The sequence below is a fragment of the Meles meles genome, chromosome 16, assembly GCF_922984935.1.
Source record: "Meles meles chromosome 16, mMelMel3.1 paternal haplotype, whole genome shotgun sequence".
NCBI lineage: Eukaryota > Metazoa > Chordata > Mammalia > Carnivora > Mustelidae > Meles > Meles meles.
The window spans coordinates 64,846,099-64,863,183 of NC_060081.1; the positions used below are offsets into that span (position 1 = coordinate 64,846,099).

At 45.0% G+C, this 17,085-nt stretch overlaps 2 long non-coding RNA genes across 2 annotated transcripts; both read left to right on the top strand.

The window, feature by feature from the left end:
- The first annotated feature begins 3,268 nt into the window (after positions 1–3,268).
- On the top strand, positions 3,269–13,590 carry LOC123926527. Its single transcript, XR_006815288.1, has 3 exons — positions 3,269–3,405; positions 12,521–12,584; positions 13,276–13,590. It is a non-coding gene; the product is annotated as an uncharacterized LOC123926527 (long non-coding RNA).
- A 1,805-nt stretch (positions 13,591–15,395) lies between these two features.
- On the top strand, positions 15,396–16,850 carry LOC123926960. The gene is made up of 2 exons (XR_006815338.1): positions 15,396–15,502; positions 15,624–16,850. It is a non-coding gene; the product is annotated as an uncharacterized LOC123926960 (long non-coding RNA).
- The last annotated feature ends 235 nt before the right edge of the window (positions 16,851–17,085 follow it).

The window sequence follows — 17,085 nt, forward strand, 5'->3', positions numbered from 1 at the left end:
TCATAATCTCAGGTCGGGAGAGCAGGCCCTGCATTGGGTTTCCGTGCTCAGTGTGGGGTCTGCTTGAGATTCTCCCTGTCCCTCTGCCTTTCTCCTGTTTCTCTCTCTCTCTCTAAATAAATACATAAATTAATTAATTAATTTTAGAAATCTCAAAAAAAAATAAATCCAGTTATATGGGCAACATTGTTGAGAATTTTTTTTTCCAAATATATCATAAGCCTTAAAAACGTCAGTGCCCTTTGACCTAAAAATACTATACCTAAGGAGCTCAACTGAAGGAGTTAATCAGAGATGTAGATAAAGATCGAAAACAATGTTCATTACATGGTTATTCGTAATAGGGAGAAAATGGACTTGTGAGCACAAGCTGTTTTGTGACGTGTCAGTTACTGTGGGTGCTGTCCACCGTATTCCGTCATCTGTCTTCAGAGATGCAGACCAAGTTAATTCAAAGAGACCAGGACTGGGAGAAGGACAGGGAGAGGGAGAGAGAGTCTGGTCGAGAGAGAAAGAGGGGAAGGAGGGACAAAGGTGGGAATGGTGTCAGGGAAAGAGACAAACAACAGAAAAGGGATGGGGAGAGAACAAAGATACCAGTTCCTCAAGAGTAGCATGTGGTGAATAAATGTTTGTGGAATGGGGCACCTGGGTGGCTCAGTGCGTTAAGCCTTCGCCTTCGGCTCAGGTCATGATCTCAGAGTCCTGGGATGGAGCCTTCTTGGGCTCTCTGCTCAGCAGGGAGCCTTCTCCCCCCCCACACCCCCCCCCCCCCCCCCCGCCTGCCTCTCTGCCTACATGTGATCTCTCTCTGTGAAATAAATAAATAAAATCTTTTTTTAAAAAAGTTTGTGGAATAAAGACTTAGAAGGAGAAAAGAGTCAGAGATAAGAATGGATTCAGAGGCAGTTTCCCAGCTCCCTGACTGCATCAGACCTCGGTGAACTTGGAGCACCCACAGTTAAGATCCTGGCCATGTAGGATGGAGCTGGCAGCAGAGCCAGCAGAGGGGAGGCAGGGCTACTTGCACAGGCTGCTGGGTGAGTCCCTGGGTGAGGGCAGGGGGAGGAAGTCCCGGGGCTGCCCTGGCTCTGTCATGGACTAGAAGCAGCAGGCACTGGGCTCAGGTCATAGGAGAGAGGAGGACGCCAGGGTCTATGACACCCCCCTGCCTTAGTGTGTGCTGATTGTATCCCCCACCTTCTGTGAATTCCTGTTTGCTGTGGAAGTCACCTTACAATTTTAACTGAGAACTGCAGTCCCGATGTTGAAGATGCCTTTGTATATCCTTGGGATGATTTTAGAACTTATCCTTCAGTGACTTCAAGTTTGTCATTTCATGCATGATTCAGATCTCAGAGGAGAGGGTGTCTTATGCTTCTCCACCGCTCGTGTGTGTGCGTGCACATGTGCACATGTGTGTGTGTGGGGGGGAGATGCGGCGCGCATTTGGTGGATTATGTTTTTCTTGGTCTTCTCTGGCTCAGAGATCCTGCTTCCACTGTGTTCATCTCCGGGAGCACCTCGTCTTCCCCCCCTGATCTTCTGGTCTGCACTGCAGCATCGCTTTCCAAACAGCCTTTTTTTTTTTTTTTTTTCCCCACTGGATCGCCTGCTTCAGACATCACACCCACGGCGTGGGGGAGGGGGGAGGGGGGGCGCGTGCGGAGCCTTGGCGGAGGGCTTGGTGCAACAGAGGTTTCCTACGGCTGTGCTGCTCCGGCCCTGCTGCTCAGGGCCGGCTCTGCCTCAAGCTCCCAGCCTCCGGTCCTCCTTGCCCTTCAGAAGCCCAGTTCTCTCGCTTCAACGTGAAGAAACAATTCTACAGCCTTCCCTCATCTAGGGTTTACCTTTTCACAACTGCGGCACGGCCACTGTGCTTTCTAAACAAAGGGCTACCCCGTCTTTCCATTTTTAGTAGCGAACAAACAGTGAGGACTCTGAAATATGAGACGGTCTCAGCTCGAGTTTCCAGAAGCAGACTTGGAGAAGAGGATTCATAGGAAATTTTTTTTTTAAGATTTTATTTATTTGACAGAGATCACAAGTAGGCAGAGAGGCAGGCAGAGAGAGAGGAGGAAGCAGGCTCCCCGCTGAGCAGAGAGCCCGATGTGGGACTCCATCCCAGGGCCCGGGGACCATGACCTGAGCCAAAGGCAGAGGCTTTAACCCACTGAGCCACCCAGGGCGCCCCTCACAGGAAAATTATTTATTTAAGCATTCTTGGAAAAAACTGGGTGAGGGGGGCGAAGGGAGGGGTGTCAGGCCTGGAAAGGAAGCCGAGCAAAGACATGACAGCAAGCAACCTCTAAGGAGGGTGGCCCTGGCTTGGTCCCTCACGGGAGCTCTGGGGACACCTTCACATTGCCCCCACCAGGGAGCCGGAGAGCAGGAGGACTGTTCCCCGAGTTTGTCAGTCACTGGCTGACGGCTGGCCCCAGGGGCGCATGCATTCTCTGGCTCTCTACCAAGAGCTGCAGGTGCAGGCGTGGGGAGAGAAAGCACGGGAGAGGGAGAGCCAGCCCGCATCAAACACAGCCCAGGGGGCGCAGGCGCGGCGGGCAGAGCACCAGCAGCAGCTGCTGCCCAGCCTCTGCCGTCCCTCCCTCACCCACCTGCGTGAAGGGACTTGTGTGCAGAATAATCTCCTCGCTGATGTGAGTCACGGCACCCGGTGGAAAGCGGAAGCAGCTATCCCTGCGGCTGAGGGGTGGGCCCACATGCTGCCATAAAAAATATATTTGGTCTCCATCCGCAGTTCCTCGCACAGAGCGCCTAAAACTCTTGTAATTTCCTAAGAGATAGGCGTACCTTTTGTTATTTATAACAAGGCCTTTTTCAAAAAAGATTTTACTTATTTATTTGAGAGAGAGAGACTGGGAGTGAGAGAGAGAGAGAGAGACCAAGCACGAGCAGGGTGGGGGAAGGGCAGAGGAAAAAGGAGAAGCAGGTTCCCTGCCAAACAGAGAGCCCCACACAGGGCTGGATCCTAGACTCCAGGATCGTGACCCAGGCCTAAGGCAGGTGATTAACGGGCCGAGCCATCCGGGCGCCCCTATAACAAGGCCTTTTAATCACAGCTGTTTATGGTAATAAGGTGACTTAGGGTGGGGCCTGTCCCTAGTGAACTTGTCCCCGGAAAGACCATTGATTCCAGGACTGGAACTTTCAGCTCCGCCCACCGATGCAAGGAAAGGGGGCACGGCAAATTAAGTTTCATAAAAACTCTTCAACAGGGAGATTTGGTGAGCTTCTGGGTTGGTGAACACATCCATGTGCCAGGAGGGTGTTGAACCCTAGGTCCATGAGGACAGGAGTTCCTGAGCTCCAGGAAGTTTCCTGAACTTGGCCCCATACCTGCTCATCTGTATCCTTTGTCACATCCTTTACCATAAACTGGGAGACGTAAGGAGCTGTTCCCGGAGCTTTATGAGCTGTTCTAGCAAATCAGTCACACCCGGGGAGGGGGTTGTGGAAACGTTCAATGTATAGTCAGTTGGCCAGGAGTCCAGGTGACAACCCGGACTTACAGTGTCTGAACTGGGGGACATGTTGTAGGACTGAGCTGCTAGCCTGTGGGATCTGCTGCTCTCTCCAGGCAGACAGCGTCAGAACTGAATTCAAGTGTGGGATGCCCAGTTAGTGTTCACTGAGAAGCGGAGAACTGCTTGGTGGTGTTGGAAAACGATCCGGAGCATGCCTTTTGTTCCAGGCCCTTCTCCCATTTTCCCACCTCTTTTAGGCCTCTCTTCACTTTTCAGCCTAACTGCAGGGCACTCACAACCGGAAGACAAGAGTGAGCAGTCACACCATGTCCCGGGATCTGCCTGTTAGAATTTGCACCTGGAACTACTCAGCTGTCTCTGAGACAATGTCCCCACCCCAGGCCACTGAGCCTGGGTCACACAGGAGAGCTGCACTCTCCTCTTTCAGATTCACTCCCCTCTGAATGAAAGGGGCAGGTTAGCATCCTGAGACGCAGCTCTCTGGTCTGTGGCCGTCTGCTTCATGAGGGAAGCAAGGTAGCCAGTGTTGTTACCCTGGTTCTTGGGGTTTAGTGGTGCTCTGGGGTGAGAAAGGTGCTGTTTTCCCAGTTTAGGGATCTGGCCTCAGGTGCTAGACTCATACCAGTACTCCTGGGTCTGAGCAGGGCCTGCTAGTGGCCTCGGCTCTCCTGGGCCATTCCCTACGAGCATGAAGTATTGCCTCCCCTGGAATGAACGAGGTGAGGGAGATTCATCCAGATCCGTCCATCCGTACTTTTCCAGTGGACTTTGGTTCCAGCTGAGTTTCATTCCATGTCTTCAGTTTAGCATCTCCTTTCTCTGCGGCTCTTTGCAAGAAATGCCATTGGTCTGAACACACCACATAAATGAATATCGCGTCTGGCAGTCAGCTAGCCATGGGGAGGCCTCTGAAAACCAGAGTCTCGTATCTAAGAAAACAGAAGAGTAAGCTATAAAAAGAAACATCCAGAGAATAAGAACTTCTAAAAATTCAGAATATGAGGGGTGCCTGGGTTACCCAGTGGGTTAAAGCCTCTGCCTTTGGCTCAGGTCATGATCCCAGGGTCCTGGGATCCCTGCATCAGGCTCTCTGCTCAGCAGGGAGCCTGCTTCCCCTTCTCTCTGCCTGCGTCTCTGCCTACTTGTGATCTCTGTCTGTCAAATAAATAAATAAAATCTTTTTTAAAAATTCAGAATATGATAGTAGAAATGTAAGAAGTTCAATAGATGAATTAGGATACAATTTGAAGAATTCTCTGAGACTGTAAAAGAAAACTACAAAGCAACAGAAAATAGGAAAGAAGAAATAAAAATATTTAAGGCTCAGCCCAGAGGATCCCACAATTAATGTAAATTTCAGAGAGAAAATGAGGGAAAGAAATGATCACACCAGAGACATGATAGAAAATAAAAACAAACACAAATAAACCAACAAAAGGAAATAACCTAATGTCTATCCCTGGGAGAAGAGATAAAGAAACTGGGGTATTTTCACTCAAGAGAATGCTAGACTACAATGTCAAGTCAACGAACAATAGCCATGTGCATAGATGTCTCTTAGGAACAACGTTGAATGAGAAGCAAGCCACAGAAGAATGTCATTTCTGTGTGTGATGTCATTTCTACGGTGTTCCAAAGTCAGCAAACGTAAGCAAGGTATAGTTTAGCAACACATACATATACAGTAAAAAATAAAGGAAAGTGAATTAGAAAAAAAATCACATGAGATTAGTTTTGTGGCTGGTGAGGGGTGAGGGCATGGGGGCAACAGAGGAAGGCAGGGACTGGCATCAGAAAAGAGCATAGAGGGAGGTTCAAAAAATTGGGAATATTCTACTTCCTGAGTTGGGTGGTGAGTTTATGGGCGTTTTTTTAACTACTATGTTTCATGATTTTTATTAGTCATATTCTTTTATATAGTTCTCTTTTTCATACACACACACACACACACACAGACACACACACACAGACACATGATATAAGAAAATTTCCCTGAACTAATGATGTGAGTTTCCCAATTAAAAGTCCAGGGGTACCTGGGAAGCTAAGCATCCAGCTGTTGGTTTCAGCTCAGGTCATGATCTTGAGGTGGCAAGGTCGGACCCTGGGTCGGGCTCCCTGCTCAGTGGGGACTCTGCTTCTCTCCCTCTCCCTTTGCCCCTCCCCAGCTTATGTTCTCTCTCTCACTCTATCTAAAATAAATAAATAAATCTTAAAAAAAAAAAAAAAGATCCTGACAGTCCAAAGCATCAAGGGGAATAATCTATACCAAAGCATATTTTCATGAAATTTCAGAGCACCAGAAGTGAAGAGACTATCACAAAAGCAGTAAGACAGGGAAAATCACCTCACATACAAAAAATCGGAGAATAAGAACTGTTTTGGTCTTCTCATCGACAAGACTGAAAGTAGACGACTACATACCTTCTAGCTTCTGAAGGAAGATGACTCCTATTTAGAATTCTACACCAATCCATGCAGCAAATGAGAAAGCAGAATTAAGATAAACTGAGACAAGTTAGGCTTCAAAATTTTATCTTCCATGTACCCCATCTCTAAATGAAAGATTGTGTTCCACCAAAATGAGCCAGTAAATCAAGAAAGAGGAAACCCTGAAACCAGGACACAGGATTCTATTTTATTTTGTTTACTTTTTAAAAAGTAGGCTTCATGGGGTGCCTGGGTGGCTCAGTGGGTTAAGCCTCTGCCTTCGGCTCAGGCCATGGTCTCCAGGTCCTGGGGATCGAGCCCCACATCGGGCTCTTTACTCAGCGGGGAGCCTGCTTTCCCCTCTCTCTCTTCCTGCCTCTGCCTACTTGTGATCTCTGTCATATGAATAAATAAAATCTTAAAAAAAAAAAGTAGGCTTCATGCCCAGCAAGAAGCCCAATGTGGGGTTTGAACTCCTAAGATTAAGACCTGAGCCAAGATCAAGAGTTGGATGCTTAACCACCTGAGCCACTCAGGCGCCCCTAGGATACAAGGATTCTTTTTTTTTAAATTAATTTATTACCTTTTATAAACATATAATGTATTTTTATCCCCAGGGGTACAGGTCTGTGAATCGCCAGGTTTACACACTTCACAGCACTCACCATAGCACATACCCTCCCCAATGTCCATAACCCCATCACCCTCTCCCCACCTCCCTCCCCAGCAACCCTCAACCTGTTTTGTGAGATTGAGTCTTTTATGGTTTGTCTCCCTCCCGATCCCATCTTCTTTCATTTCTTCTTTTTCTACCCCCCAAACCCCCATGTTGCATCTCCACTTCCTCATATCAGGGAAATCATATGATAGTTGTCTTTCTCCGATTGACTTATTTCGCTAAGCATAATAGCTTCTAGTTCCATCCACGTCGTCGCAATGGCTGCATAGTATTCCATTGTATATATATATACCACATCTTCTTTATTCATTCATCTGTTGATAGACATCTAGGTTCTTTACATAGTTTGGCTATTGTGGACATTGCTGCTATAAACATTCAGGTGCACATGCCCCTTCAGAGCACCACGTTTGGGATACAAGGATTCTAATACAGAAACAAGACAAAAAGAATATAAAGGGGGTTAGTCCCCAAAACAGCTGGAAGCAGGTCCAGAGGACAGGACAGTTTGGAGCAAAAGAACAAGAGAACTCCAGGAGAACTTTCTCCACAGAAAACATGCAATTGTTCAGTTACCTAATATTTAAGTGAGTTGAGAGATTTGCAGTACTATGCAATAGTTTTGGGAAGAATTATTGATTGGCACATAGAAAACTAAGCCAAAACAAACAAACAAGCAAAAAGAAGTTATTTATTTACTCTAGGAAAAACCAAAAGTTGTATAGGAAAGGATAAGTAAATATAATCTACACAGCTCATTAGTATGTAATATTTACATAATCCTGATAATGCTGAATATTGACTGAACCAAAAATTATGATATAATTATACAGGGAGGATGAGGGCAGTAGAAGTGTGTTTGTGGGTAAGAGTGTGTGGAATTTAAGAAAAGTGAATCTCTATATTCCGTAGTTGTAAATAAATGCTTGATTTCCAAAATAAAAAGAATCAAACAAAATAAGAGGATAGGGAACATTCCTAACTCAGTTTGTGAGCCTATTGAACCCTGAACCAAAACCAGACAAGGATAGAAGAAGGAAGGAATTTAAAGCCAGTTTCACTCATAAGCATAGATGCAAAAATTTTGGTTAAAATATTGGCAATGGATTGGAACCAAGCTGGTTCTGTCTCAGTAATGTGAAGTTAAACCAACTTAAGAAAAAAAAGTGTTCAAGTGTTCATCTAAATCATCACAATAATAGCTTAAGGAGAAAATCTACATGATTACCTTGATAGGCACAGAAAAAGCACTTGATAACATTGGGCACTCATTTATGTTAAAGATAATCTTAGCCAAGGGTCCCTGGGTGGCTCAGTTGGGTAAGTGTACATTTCATGATGTCAGCTCAGGTCTTGACCTCAGGGTAGTGAGTTCAAGGCCCACGTTGGGTTCCACACTAGGTGTGGTGCCTACTTAAAAAATAATAATCTTGGGGCGCCTGGGTGGCTCGCTGGGTTAAAGCCTCTGCCTTCGGCTCAGGTCATGATCTCAGGGTCCTGGGATCGAGCCCCGCATCGGGCTCCCTGCTTGGCGGGGAGCCTGCTTCCCCCTCTCTCTCTTCTTGTCTCTCTGCCTGCCTGTGATCTCTGTCTGTCAAATAAATAAAATCTTAAAAAATAATAATAATAATCTTAGGGGCACCTGGGTGGCTCAGTGGGTTGAGCCTCTGCCTTCAGCTCGGGTCATGATCTCAGGGTCCTGGGATCGAGCCCCGCATCGGGCTCTCTGCTCAGTGGGGAGTCTGCTTGTCCCTCCCCGTCTGTCCCTTGCCCTACTCGTGCTCGCTCTCTCTCTCTCAAATAAATAAATAGAATCTTTAAAAATATATTATTTAAAATCAGGAAGATGACAAGGGGGTCCTCTAACACCTTTCAGTTCAACATTGTATCTGGGGAGACTGCCCAGGCAGAAAAGGAAGAAAAGAGAAAGAAATAAATGACACAAAGATTGTAAAGGGAGAAAAGAGCTTCTATCTTGTTCTGAGGAACCAAGATTCCTGTTTACAGGTCTAAAACCACCAAACTCACACATGACAGAACAGAATTAGAATGAGTTCAGACCAGATAAGTCTCATAAAGTTTCTCTCTCACATGTCTGTATCAGTTTCTCTGTTGCTGCTGTAACAAATTACCGCAAACATCGAGGCTTGAAACAACACAAATTTATTCTCTTGCAGTCTGGACGTCTGAAGTTAGTCTTAGGGGTTAAAAATCGAGGTGTCAGCAGGGCTGTGTTCCCTCCGGAGGCTCTAGAGAGTCTGTTTCTTTGTTTTTTCAGCTTCTGGGCACAGCCCACATTTTTTTGGCCAGGGGCCCCATCCTCCATCATCAAGGTGCATCACTGCAACATTTGTTTCCACCGTCACATGGTCTGTCTCCACCACTGCATCACATAGCCTTCACTTTCCTTCTGCCTCCCTCTCGGAAGGACTCTTGTGATGACTTTGGGCCCATCTGGGTAATCCAGGCAACTCTCCCATCTCAAGACCCTTAATTTAGTCACCTTTATGAAGTCCATTTTGTCATGTGAGGTAGTAATATTCACAGGTTTGGGGGGTTGGGATGTGGACAGCTTTGGGAGCTCACTCTTCTGTCAATGCGTATCACTTCCATATAATCATTCGCAGGTTATGTGATGGTTTACACTGAAGAAGCCAAGATAATTTACAGATTATTAGGATTAATATGAGACTTTAGCAAGGCAGTTCTATGGTTTTACCATGGTTTAGACACAAAGAGTTGGAAAGTATAATTTTGAAAAGATGTCATTTACGAAAAAATAAAGTCATTTACAACTCTAAAAAAGAAATTATACCTCAACAAATCTAGAAAAATTGAATTCTAAAGAAAATAACATTTAAAAGGACTCTATAAAAAGTATAAAATACTTTCCAATAAATCTACAAAAGATGTTTAAAACTTTATGAAGAAAATTATAAAAATGATAGAAAAAAATCTTAAAGATGAATTAAACAGGAAAACACATTATGGACATGGGCAGAAAAAGTCAATATGATAAAGAGGTCAATTCTCTATAAGAACATGTGGATTTTCTTGAATTCCAATAGAAATCCTGACATGTTTCTTCGGGAATGGGATAGGATAAGCTGATTCTAAAATGGGAGTGGAGGGGCGCCTGGGTGGCTCTGTTGGTTGAGCACCGGCCTTCGGCTCAGGTCATGATCCTGGACTCCTGGGATCAAGTCCTACATCGGGCTCCCTGCTTGGCGGGGAATCTGCTTCTCCCTCTGACCTCTCCCCTCTCATTCTCTCTCTCAAGTAAATGAATAAAATCTTTAAAAAAATAAATAAAATGGGAATGAAAGGGTACAAGAATAGTAAAACACACAAACACACATCAAAAAGCAGCACAGGATGGCAGACTCGCTGTAGCACAGGAGACTTATAACGTGTGGCCATTAAGACTGCGGCGTTGAAACTGGGGCAGAAATCGAGACCACTGGAGCAGAACAGAGCTCAGGAACACAGCCATAGATGGACCGCAGATACAAATGACAGAGTGGCTTTGCAGATCAGTGGAGAAAAGACAGTCAAAACAATGGTAATGAGTGATTGGTTATTCACAGAGGAAAGAATAAAATAAAATTGGAACTCTTGGGGCACCTGGGTGGCTCGGTTGGGTGTCTGCTTTTGGCTTGGGTCTTGGTCCCAGGGTCCTGGGATTGGGACGCACGTTGGGCTGCCTACTGGGGGGTGGTGCTGCTTCTCCCTCTCCCTCTCCCTCTGTCCCTCTCTGCATTCATTCTCTGTATCTCTCTCTTTCTTAAGTAAATAAATGGAATCTTTACAAATAAAATAAAATAAAATTGGAACTCTTTTTTGAGTGAAATTAAAAAAAAAAAAAACCCAAGTGGAATTCAAGAACCTAGAAAGAAAGGAAAACTTCTAGAAGAAAATATGAGAGCATAACATATGATCTTTGGCTACAGCACAGATTTAATAAAATACAAAAAGCACAACCTAGGGAAGGAAAAATAAAATAAGATGAAAACAGAAAGAGACGGAAAGGGAGGCAAACCAGAAGAGACTCTTAAGCCTCAGAAACAAACTGAGGGTTGCTGGAGGGGAGGCAGGTGAGGGGGTGGGGTGATTGGGTGATAGGCATTAAGGAGGGCACTTGAAATAATGAGCACTGGATGTCGTATGCAACTGATGAATCCTAAATTCTACCTCTGAAACTAATAATACAGTATATACTAATTAAATTTGAATTTTTAAAAAAGTACAACCTATACAGAAAAAAGCTGATAAAGTCAACATCATTTAAAATTAAAAATGTCTGAGTTTGAGAAGGAAAGTGGGAGGTTTGGGGGGTAGGGAAGGAAAAAATGAAACAAGCTGGGATTGGGAGGGAGACAAACCATAAGAGACCCTTCATCTCACAAAACAAACTGAGGGTTGCTGGTGGGGGGTAGGGAGAGGGTGGTTGGGTTATGGACATTGGGGAGGGTATGTGCTACGGTGAGTGCTGTGAAGTGTGTAAGCCTGACAATTGACAGACCTGTACCCCTGGGGCTAATAATACATTATATGTTAATAAACTTAAGTCCTTACACAAGCTGAAAAAAAATAAAAAATGCCCGAGTATCAAAAGACATTATTAAATAGGTGAAAAGACAAAGTGCAGACTGGGGGGGGAAATTTTTGCAAAAATACGTCATTGATAAAGGATTCAAATACAGAATATATACATAACTAATAAGTCAATAATTTAAAAATTCAATAGAAAAATGAATAAAAAATAAACAGGTAAATCACAGAATAAGACACCAGAATGGCTAATATATGCATGAAAAGTTGCTCAACCTCATCATTAATCAGAGAAATGCTAACAAAACCATAATGAGGTACCATTTCAAATCCATCAGATTGGGAAATTAAAGTCTGACGGTTTCAAATGTCGGTGGTCATATGGAGAAATGGGAACTCTCCCACCCTGCTGAAGTAAGTGTGAGTTGGTACAAGCACTTCAGAGACCAAGTAGACAATATTTAAAGGTGGAGATGTATAAAGATGCATATACCCTTTGACCCAGGATTTCACTCACTGGTATATGAATCACATAGTTGACATGGGTCTATACCCTAGGTTCCCACACTTATGTTTCAGGAGACACTTATAAGAATGTTCATTGCAACCCTGTAATGATGAAAATGGGAAACAATCTAAATTTCTATCAACAAGAACATGGGTAGATACATTTAGGTATATTCAAATAATGAGCTACTGTACATCAGAAGAAATTAATGAAGTGCAGCTATGCATGTTATTGTGGACGATTTTTTAAAAAGAATTTTTAAAATTTTTATTTATTTGACAGACAGAGATCATAAGTAGGCAGAGAGGCAGGCAGAGAGAAAGGGGGAAGCAGGCTCCCCACTGAGCAGAGAGCCCAATGCGGGGCTTGATCCCAGGACCCCAAGGTCATGACCCGAGCCGAAGGAAGAGGCTTTAACCCAGTGAGCCACCCAGGCACCCCTGTGGATGATTTTCAAAAACATAATCTTATGAAAAAAAAAGTTTTAGGAAGTATTGTGCCATTTTTATAAAACTTAAAAACATGAAAAGGCAATATATTTGGGAATACTAGATATGTCTATATCTAGTATAAAAAATGTATGGGAATAATAAACACTGATAAAAAACACATATGTTGGGGCACTTGGGTGGCTCAGTGGGTTAAGCCTCTGCCTTCAGCTCTGGTCATGATCCCAGGGTCCTGGGATTGAGCCCCGCATCAGGCTCTCTGCTCAGCAGGGAGCCTGCTTCCCCACCCCCCCTGCCTGCCTCTCTGCCTACTTGTGATCTCTGTCTGTCAAATAAATAAATAAATAAATAAATAAATAAAAATCTTTAAAAAAATAATATGTTTTTTCTCTGGCAGGGGGAATGAAATCAGGGAGGTAACACAGAGCTTCAGCTGTAAATGTGATCCTTTACTTCTTAAGGTAGGTGATGGCTATTCATTATCAATTACCTTAGATTGAAATATGTCACTTAAGTAGCACTGTATGCTTACTGTTCAGAAACTGGACAGAGAGGGAACAGGAATTGGGAGGAGGAGGTGAAGGAAGGTACAGAACACTTGTTTTTTTTTTTTTAAACCTTGCACTTCTGGTTGACCTTTTAAACCATACACAATTGTGGCTTCAATAAGAGTCGACATTAAAAAATAATAACAGTTTGAGTCAGGGAGTGATATGTGATTTATCTCTGTAAGATTTTCATTTGTAGATGCTTTATCTCAGTGTTATTCAAATATGGCCCTTAGACAAGTGTGGGTTGGTGATCTAGTCTGCCATGAACTGAATGTAAAATCAAGCCTAAGTGTTTGGAAGCTATTACAGCAATTTTATTTTGTTTTACTTTTATTTTTTATTTTGTTTCATTTTTTTAAAGTAGGCTCCATGTTCAGTGTGAAGCCCAATGTGGGGCTTGAACTCATGACCCTGAGATCAAAACCTGAGCTGAGATCAAGTAATCAGATACTTAACTGACTGAGCTACCCAGGTGCTGGCTTTTACAGCAATTTTAGAGAGATTTTATGTATGTTAAATCTAATAATTAAAAATGGGATTATATTTTATATCGCACTATAATTTCTTTTTTTATTTCTAGAAATAAACTCTTCTTTTACAGAAGTGTTGGAGGGCAATGAATTGAAAACAAACCAGTCCTGCACAAATAATTGAAGATCCATTGCTCTGCCTTAATGAAAATTGATATCTACATGATTTCTTTTTCTATAATGTATAACTTTTCTTGTTCATTGGGGATCTTGTGCTCTCCTTGTGAAATATTAATGTTCAGTGTGGGAGTCCAGAATTGTTTGGTTTGGATCTGGATATGCGCCTTGCATATAAACATGTGGCTATTCTCTGCATGCATTTTCCCCAGAGACACACATATATAGTTGAAACTTCCTGTTAATAAACAGTAAGTCTTTAAATTTAGAATTAGGTGGGGAGGCTGACAGGCAGAAGGGTAACAAACTGGATTGCTTTCAAAGTTGTGTCTTTTCTGGTTAATTGTTAACTCACCCCTGGGCTGCTTTTCTTTTATCAAATATCACACGGTGTGTGAAAAACACTACAGATAGGGTTTATGGCAGTTCATGGAGTTTTTGCATGACAAATGGACCTTACACTACAGGGGAATGAAAGATATACATTAATAAAACATTATTGGAAGAGAACACCACCAAACCAAATCTCTTCACCAGTGCTTGACAGCAAACCTCCAGAGAACTTTCAGGCTGTGTGTGGCCTTTAGCCTGGGATCCAAAATCTGCATAATGGCTGGCGTAGACAGTGGGAACCCAGTCTCCATGGGATTCTGTCTGTAAGGTGCAGCACGGGGGCTCTGAAATGTCCAAATATACCTGGTTTAGATCTTCTTTTCCCCTCAAGAAAGACTCATTTTTTTAAAAAATTACTTTTTTTGAAGCCAGATTACTCATTTCCAGGGTTCTCTTACACCTGCCACTTTCCAAGGGAATTTTTTGGGTATAATACCTTAATCTTTCTGGAAGGCTAACAAAACACTGCATATAACAGACTTTCACCTCCGAAACACCCTATTCTTTTCCATCATAAGGCTTTTTAAAGGACTTTATTATTTGTTCTCTGGGTTCATTTAACTCTATTAACATATCCATTTAGCATCTTTGCTCGGTTTTCTTGTTATTTCTCATTTCATTCCTTACATGTCAATTAGCACTTCAGTTTGAGTATGGTATCTTCCACTTTCATACCAAAGTGTCATTCTAGGATTCTCATAATTAATATTTAGCTTGGCTTTGCATTTCATTCTCATGCGCTCTTAATTTTTTTTTTCTAAAGTTCATTTGTTTGTCCCTACACCCAAGGTGGGGCTTAAACTCAGGACCCAGCTCAAGAGACGCATGCTCCACGGACTGAGCCAGCCAGGCACCCCTTTCTCCCTCTTTTAGAAGGAGGAAAATGAGGTGGAAGGCAACAAAGATTAGACCTTTGAAAGCCTTGTCCTACCAGAGGTCTCGGCAGCAAATTCCCTGCTTTGCTTTTTAAAAGCCTCCTCCCCTCAGGGCTGTCCCAAACCAACGAGTTTAGGGTTTAACTGAAGTGGGAGCCGTTGATGATGGTGTCACCAACCCGAGAGGTTAGGGGATGTAACCCCCCCTACACCATGTTTCTGAGGCGACACGGTCATGGGTGAGGACAAAGTGGTCGAGTGAGAACAGGTAGTGGAAGACGTTCCCAAAGATGAGGGGTTCCAATAGCCGATTCATGGCTTATTCACTAAAGCTCTGAAACAACTCGAGTGGCTCAGTTGGGCGGCTGCAGAGGCCAGGGTAGAAGAGCAGGATGACGTCCTACAGCGCCTGCAAGTTGACACGAGGTCATGGAGAGCCAAGACAAGTTTAAGTATATGCAAACAGGCTGGCGGCGCCGCGTCGGGCCAACAGGGACAGCTCAGGACCTGAGGAACCCAGCCCAGAAGTCGAGACCAGGCGCTGGCAAGAATTCCTGCCCGACGCTCGGAATCCCTCCTCGCGGCAGGTGAGGAACCAAGCCGCAGAATAGCTGACAGCAAAGATCACGTGACGAAGCCCCTGTTCGACTCTAATTGGCTATAATGGCTCATGGCCTCGCCCACTGTTGTCACGGTCTCTTCGGAAACTACATTTCCCAGAAGGCCCCGCAGGGCTTAGCTCGTCCTAGCTGGTTAGATACGGGCCGTGCCCGGTTTGCCCAGCCTCTACCGGGCTTTGAGCGGCAGGGAAGAAGGAGCCCGGGGGGGCGAAACCTTCTGGATTAGAACAGCCCGCACACTGGAAGCAGGGAGGAGAGTCAGACACACAGACCTCTGGGAAATGTAGTAACACGTAGGTTTCTGGGGCCTGTGGGTCTCACCTCTCCCCGGGGTCGCTACTAATGGAGCGGGAACCTGTGGGAAGGAGGAGGGTCCCGGCGAGCCTTCCACACTGCCTCTTCCTTCTCCACCAGGTGGCACAGCGCGCGAACGTCTGCCCATCCACTTCCTGGTTATCCCATGCTGGGATACCCTTCTACCCTATCGCCCTGAGAATTCTGCAAGCTTAGATTCTACGAAGTACTGTTCAGAGGGATCTGCTGAGAAATGGGAAGACTATTTTAAAAGAAACAAATGATGCGGCCCTACATTACTCCCGTCCTCTGTTGCTTACCGGACGCTTTATGAGGGGACACTGAACCATGGCGCTACGCGTGTGGGGGATCCATTTTATGTTTGGACTTCCCATCGGGCCCTGATTTCCGCTCCCCGGGAGCGTTTGCTGTTCCGGCGGGTGTTCTCAACTCCGGGCTGCCCTCTTTTGGGCCACCACGACTGTCGGCTGTAGCCCAAGCCTGACTTGGAGGGCATTTGTTCTACCAGCTGCGGGGGCGACGGTCTTATTTTACTGAAGGGAAGCCTGAGGGTGTGGTGGGTAAAAGGTTGTTGACGAGTCTGTACCGCTAGTCGTGCAGTCCGCGCTGCGGCTGGAACGGATTCTGACTCTCGTCTCACACCTGACCTGGCCACCTCGCGTGGTGGTAATCCCCTTTTCTCAGTTTTGCTGCCTTAGGTTAAGTCATAATCCATTCTAACGGTCCCATCCCGCCAGTGTTTATTGGGAGTGTGCTTAGTGCCAGGCATTGCGCCTGGGGACACGGGGTTCAAAGGGTGGGGGACGTGGCCCCACCCTCACGGAGTTTACCGTCTAATGGGGGAAGACCCTGGTTACAGCACACAGATAGGAGTAAAATGTCAAATTGTGGTAAGTAGAAAAAAGAAACAGGGTGCTACAAGAGAGAATGAGGGAGGGAGCCCTAAGTTAGATTGGGAGATTCTGGAGAGGAAGAAATGCCTGATCTGAGACCTGGAAGCTGAGAAACAGGAAGCTCTGTGACAGCCAAGAAAAGAGTATTCTAAGCAGAGGGAATAGCAAGTGCAAAGGCCCTGGGGTAGAACTTAGTGTTTTGTGATTCAGGGAACTGAGAGGGGGGTACCTGGGTGGCTCAGTTGGTTAAGCGTCTGCCTTTGGCTCAGGTCAGGATCCCAGGGTCTAGGGACTGGGCCACAGGGGCTGGGGATGGGGTCCCTGCTCAGGGAGGAGCCCGCTTCTTCCCTATTTTTGTCCCTCCCTCCTTCCCCTCCTCCTCATGCTCTCTCTCTCTTTCTCTCTCAAATAAATAATAAAAATAAAATCTTAAGGGATGAGAGAAGCCTTTTGTGACTGGAACACCGTGAAGTAGGGAGCGAGTAGAGCAAATAAAGACTGGCCTCCCTTCCTCCAGTCTTGCCTCTTTGAAGCCATCACACACCGGCAATATAGAAAAGTTTTCAAAATTCAAATACGGTTTTACTCCCTTTTGGAGCCTTTGTGTTCCCTGCAAGTCAGACTCCTTGGGCCCAGTGCTCAAGGACCCACATCACTGGATTGACCTT